This window comes from Pongo abelii, chromosome 19 (assembly GCF_028885655.2).
Source record: "Pongo abelii isolate AG06213 chromosome 19, NHGRI_mPonAbe1-v2.0_pri, whole genome shotgun sequence".
Taxonomy (NCBI): Eukaryota; Metazoa; Chordata; class Mammalia; order Primates; family Hominidae; genus Pongo; species Pongo abelii.
Genome location: NC_072004.2, coordinates 49993455 through 49999795, shown reverse-complemented (window position 1 = coordinate 49999795; position 6341 = coordinate 49993455). Strand labels below are relative to the sequence as shown.

Genomic DNA, 6341 nt, shown 5'->3' with positions numbered 1-6341 from the left:
TCCCAGCACTTTGGGAGGCCGAGGCGGGCAGATCACGAGGTGAGGAGATCGAGACCATCCTGGCTAACACGGTGAAACCCCGTCTCTACTAAAAATACAAAAAAATTAGCCGGGCGTGGTGGCGGGCGCCTGTAGTCCCAGCTACTTGGGAGGCTGAGGCAGGAGAATGGCATGAACCCAGGAGGCGGAGCTTGCAGTGAGCCGAGATGGCGCCACTGCACTCCAGCCTGGGCGACAGAGCGAGACTGTCTCAAAAAACCAACAAAAAAAAAAAAAAAAAAAAAAACGAGCTGCCTCCCCGGCCCAAGCTCGTCTTCCCAGGATGGCCATCTCATCTAGCTGGCCAATCAGACTCTCAGAGAGATTTGAAATTTGGACCTGAGAAACTCAGTCTGGTTGCTGCTAGAGCAGAAGTGAGTTTCTGGCAGTGTCCCAAGGAAAGAGGTCTATGAACTTCTGTCCTGAGGTTCCTGGAACTGCCTCACTTCCTGCCCCAGCTCCAGGCTGGGAGCTTCAGCTGGTCTTTCAGTTTCATGAGATGTCCCAGCATCTTTCCTTTAAAAAAATTTCTAGGCCAGGCGCGATGGCTCATACTTGTAATCCCAGCTCTTTGGGAGGCCAAGGCGGGCAGATCACTTGAGGCCAGGAGTCTGAGACCAGCCTGGACAACATGGCCCATCTCTACTAAAAATACAAAAATTAGCTGAGCATGGTGGTGCTCGCCTGTAATCCCAACCACTCAGGTGGCTGAGGCATGAAAATCGCTTGAACCCAGGAGGCAGAGGTTGCAGTGAGCTGAGATCATGCCACTACACTCCAGCCTGGGCAACAGAGCGAGACTCCATCTCAATTTAAAAAAAAAAAATCCTAAAGGGCCATGGTGGCAATTTAGCACCTCAGGAATAACTTATTTGTTTAGGTGAGTTCTTGGTGGGGGATGGGGGATGTATGTGTGTTAAAATAGACATAACGGGCTGGGCAAGGTGGCTAACGCCTGTAATCCCAGCACTTCCAGAGTCTGAGGTGGGCGGATCACTTGAGGCCAGGAGTTCGACACCAGCCTGGGCAACATGGCGAAACCCCACTTCTACCAAAAATACAAAAAAAAAAATTAGCCGAGCATGGTGGCCTGCGCCTATGGTCCCAGCTGCTCAGGAGGCTGAGGCAGGAGGATCGCTTGAGCTGGGGAGTCAGCTGAGATCGTGCCACTGCACTCCAGCCTGGGTGACAGAATGAGACCCTGTCTCAAAAAACGTGTGTGTGTGTGTGTGTGTGTGTGTGTGTGTACACACATAACAAGGCCACGCACAGTGGCTTATGCCTGTAAACCCAGCACTTTGGGAGGCTGAAGCAGGAGGATTATTTGAGTCCAGGAATTTGAGATCAGCCTGGGCAGTATGGTGAGATCTTATGTATTTTTTATCTCTACAAAAAACAAGACAATTAGCCGGGCATGGTGGTGTGTGCCTGTGGTCACAGCTACTCAGAAGGCTGAGATAGGAGGATTGCTTGAGCCCAGGAGGTTGAGGCTGCACTGCAGTGAGCCATAATATCACCACTGCACTCCAGGCTGGATGACAGAGCAAGACTCTGCCTAAAAATACATATATATATAGACAAAATTTACCATTCTAAACATTTTTATGTGTAGAATCCTGCATTCACTTTGTTAGGCAAACATCACCACTATCCATCTCCAGACTTTTTTCATCATCCCAACCTGAGACTCTGTATCCATTAAATGCTAACTCACCATTCTCTCCTCCCCCAGCCTCTGGTAACCACTATTCTTCTTTCTGTCACTATGAATTTGACAGCTCTAGGTATTTCACGTAAGTGGAATCACATAGCATTTGTCCTTTTGTGACTGGCTTATTTCACCAGCATAGTGTCGTCAAGGTTCATCCAAGTTATAACATGCTTCAGAACGTCATTCCTGTTAGTCATTAGGCTAACATTCCATCGTATGTATCTGCCACATTTTGTTCATCCAGCTATCTGCTGATGGAAGTGTGGGTATCTCTCTTTTCTTGCTAGCCAGAGTTTGCAAATCTTGGTTTCTGTTACTTGCACCAAAAGCACCTGAGCTTGGGCAACAACCCATCAATCACCCGGCCATTGACTCAGAGGAGCCCCATGTGCTTGCTGTTCTTGCTCCTTCACAAGGGCAGTGCTACCTGCTTTGGTCCCTCCCTGGACTGTGAGTCCCTGCTCATTGATTCAGGAATTTCTCTCCACCCTCCTTGCTATCAGGGGTTACAGCTAAATATGATCAAACTCCTTCCTCCAGGAGCTCCCAGCCTGGGGATGACAGAATTACTAACATACAATGTAGTCAGGCCCAGACCTTTGCTTGCAGAGGCCAAAGCAAACATGGGGGTGGGAGTGAGGCCTAGGTTGACAGAAAAGTCAGAACAACATCAGATGCGGCAAGAAGTTTCAAAGTCCTTAGCCAGCACCAGGGTCAAAGCCAGGGAGTCAGAGTTCAAAGGCCTAAAAAACAGAACAAGGCTGAAAACAGGAAGCTCAGGGCCGGGGTTCTGGCAAGCTGGAACAGAATGTCGTTGTCTTGTGCTTTGTTTTGTTTTGTTTTTAAATTCAGGAGCACTGAGGTGTCAGTCTGAAACTGACTAATCGAGACTCTATATACACAAAGTCAAATCCCTACCTAGCACATAATAAAAAGCTTGCCAGAAACTCCTGATGGTTCAGAACTAGAAGAGCTTTTCTCACATGCATTCAGTTGCTTTTCAAGAAGGATATTCCTAGTCTTTTCAAGGTAGGCAGATAGATGGCTGACCTTAAAAACACACAAATACAGAAAGGACTTCGGTCATTCTGATATACAGAGTTTTCCAGCTGTGGTCATCCTAAAGCAAATAAACCTTTTCTTGAACAACTTGTATGACTGATCATTTGCCTTGTAGAATACAGGTGGCTGGGTACATGGGGGAACCAACTGGAACAGGAAGGGAAGAAAATGAGAGACAACTCTGGATAGTACAAAGAGCATTTTACTGGGAGTCACAGAGGACGGCTCACATGTCCTCTTTCTACACAGCCGTCTTAGACACCATGAGTCCTTGAAGCAGATGATCAGATGTCCTGCGGCTGGTTTCAGCAGGCCTGTTTGAAATATTATTAGTCTTTCTCGGATGGGCCGCATGAACACATATTTCTCGGATGGGCACATGAGAGCATATATGTGCTTGCACATGTGAGAGCAACTATTGAGAGTCATCAGCAGCCTGAGCTGGCACTTGGGGACACAGCTGATGCAACAGTTTAAAAGCACTGTCTCCAAGCCAGGTGCAGTGGTGCATGCCTATAGTCCCAGTAACTCAGGAGGCTGAGGCAGGAGGATCACTTGAGCCCAGGAGTTCGAGGCTGTCATGTGCCATGATTGTGCCTGTGAATAGCCACTGCACTCCAGCCTGGGCGACATAGCAAGAAGACCCCATATCTTTTATTAAAAAAAAAAAAAGTATTATCTCCAAACTCAAACTCTGACAGGCCATCTATGTTTGAGTCCCAACTCTGTCACTCACTGTGAGGTCTTGGGTAACTACTAATCCTCCTAAGCTTTGGTTTCCTCATCTATAAAATAGATTAATTATAATACCTACCCCCCAGTGTTGAAAGGATGAAAAGGCAATGTGAGAGAGTGCTTAGCAGATAAGTGCTCAATAGGCCTTATTGTTCCAGTATCTGACTTTTCTCTAGGACCGTAGAACGTAAGACAGAAAGGAGCTTTCTGTCATTGTGAAGATAAGGGAATTAAAGCCCAGAGATGGAAATCGATTTAGCGAAGGTCATGCTACAAATTACAGCAGATCTGGCACTAGAACTGGAAGCTATACTTTAAAAAGAAGAAATCTCTGATCTACACAAGCCTGAGGCTGGTATGAATATGTGAAAGATTGGGGTCATCTGACTAAAGAAGCAATAGTTCAAAGCCTGAGACCTCCTTTTGCATGACCTGGTCTCCCTGGAGAGCCTGGCCTCCATTCATGTATCTTTGATTCCCGCCAAGGAGACTTTGAAGAAGGAATGGGCAAATGCAGAAAGGGACCTCAAATCTCTCCAGAGCCTGGTATTTATGAGCAATAGCCTTAACCTTTCTGAGCCCAGTTTCCTCTTCTGCAAAATGAAGCTGATACCTTACAGGGCTGCTGTGACAACTGCCAGCTTCTGGTACAGGATCTGGAACAAACATCATAATAAAATGGAAAACAGTATTAATCTCTTAGCAGCTAAAGCAGGAATTCATATCATGGAGGAAATAACCTTTGTTAAGAAAATGAATTGGCAACCCTGGTTAAGGAAGGACACTCCCCCAGGACATGGAGCTGAGACTTCACAGGAAGGGCTGAAGTTGTTCCAAGCAAACCAGGAGAAACAGCTTTGCCCCTGAGAGCCAGAGGGGAGGGAGACAGAGGGCTGGAGAAGGGGATAGAGGCTGTGCAATGAGCAGCAGGACTGCCCTCCTTCCTGGAGTCCTCAAAAGTGCCATCAATTATTTTGCTTCCTGGCCATCGCAGTGGCTCTTGTTTGTAACCCCAGCACTTTGAGAGGCCGAGGTGGGAGGATCACCTGAGGTCAGGAGCTTGAGACCATCCTGGCCAACATGGTGAAATCCCATCTCTACTAAAAATACAAAAATTAGCTGCGCGTGGTGGTGCATGCCTGTAATTCCAGCTACTTAGGAGGCTGAGGCAGGAGAACCCTTGAACCCAGGTGGCGGAGCTTGCAGCAAGCTGAGATCATGCCACCGCACTCCAGCCTGGGTGACAGAGCGAGACTCCATCTCGAAAAAAAAAAAAAAAATGGAGATGGAAACACCAGCAATTACAGGTTATTGGGAGAATTACACTGGTTAACATAAGTAAAGTGCCTAGTATTGGGCCTGGCTCACAGCAGAGATTGAGTACTCATGGGTTCCCTTGCCAGAGAAACGCTGCTTCTGTCTTGCAAGTTCTTGCTGGAAGAGGCAAGACAGAGTCAGGTGACACTTATCGGTTCCCACAACTACAACACAAAAGCTGATGGAAAAAGAATCATGTAATGAGCAAAAGAATCAAGAAATCACTTGAATCAAGAAACAGTTATTTCCACCCCTAGCACACACTGAGAACTTCCCCCTCACTCCTCCCTTGCATTCGGATCAAAAAATGAGTCTTAGCCGGGCGCAGTGGTTCACACCTGTAATTCCAGAGCTTTGGGAGGCCGAGGCAGGCAGATCACCTGAGGTCGGGAGTTCAAGACCAGCCTGACCAACGTGGAGACAACCTCTCTCTACTAAAAATACAAAATTAGCCAGGCGTGGTGGCACATGCCTCTAATCCCAGCTACTCAGGAGGCTGAGGCAGGAGAATTGCTTGGACCCAGGAGGTGGAGGTGGCGGTGAGCCACGATCCCACCATTGCACTCCAGCAGCCTGGGCAACAAGACTGAAACTCTGTCTCAAAAAAAAAAAAAAGTTCAAAGAGATAGTAAAAAACCATAGTAATTTTTTGCTTTACTGCAGTTTTCAGATACTTTTTTTCCATAATGTGGCACCTCTTCAATGTTGGCAGAATTGTCTTTTGCAGGGAATTCCAGGAGACTGCAGATAACTAATTACAGTGAGAAGGCAGTCATAAATATGGTTAATGTCTAACTGGTCAGGACTCTTAACATCAGTTTCAGTCAACTTGCTACAGCAAATGTAATCTTCCTATGATGTCTCTTAAGTTCTCCATTTCTATTTAGCCAGGAGGTGGAGGTTGCTGTGAGCCAAGATTGCGCCACTGCACTTGAAACTCCGTCTCCAAAAAGAAAAAAAAAAAACAAGGAATCCTCCCTGTCCCCTCCAGATCATATGTGTGAGGTTTCTCATCCGAGCCACAGAACACAGACAACTTGTGACTGCTTTCTCAGTTCTCCTAGGATGATACATAACCAACACCACTCTGGATGCACAGGAGGGAGGTTAATCCATTACATCTACTGCTTATCTTAAGCCAGTTCAAAAAGCCTGTCTCAGGGCAGCGGCCACGTCTTCGAATTTACCCTGCTCCCATCCAGGGCCCTTTGCACCTGGGGGGCCTCACTAAATGTCTAATCATGAATTTCACACAAAGGCATGGGGGCAGGGGTTGGAAGTCAATGTGATGAGGCCCCTTGGCTGTGAGTGAGGGGATCAGTGCAGGGATGTGTCTCCACCGAGATGGCAGTTTAAGCTGGGTCCTGGAGTGTGGACTTAGGTCCTGGAGTTCTGGATTGAGTTGCTGAAAAGCTAGTGTTGGCTGACATGATTTTAGGAAAATTGGTGAGCAGCGCCACCCAGTGGTTAAAAGTCA

General features: G+C 47.2%; 1 long non-coding RNA gene across 2 annotated transcripts in view; it reads right to left on the bottom strand.

Annotated features, from left to right (window-relative positions):
- The window catches only part of LOC129051342 (uncharacterized), a 76333-nt gene that overhangs the window by 5617 nt on the left and 64375 nt on the right, over positions 1-6341 (bottom strand). For both annotated transcript variants that reach the window (XR_008515514.2, XR_010138239.1), the window contains one exon: positions 4161-4203. This is a non-coding gene — a long non-coding RNA (uncharacterized LOC129051342). The remainder of the gene's footprint in view (positions 1-4160; positions 4204-6341) is intronic.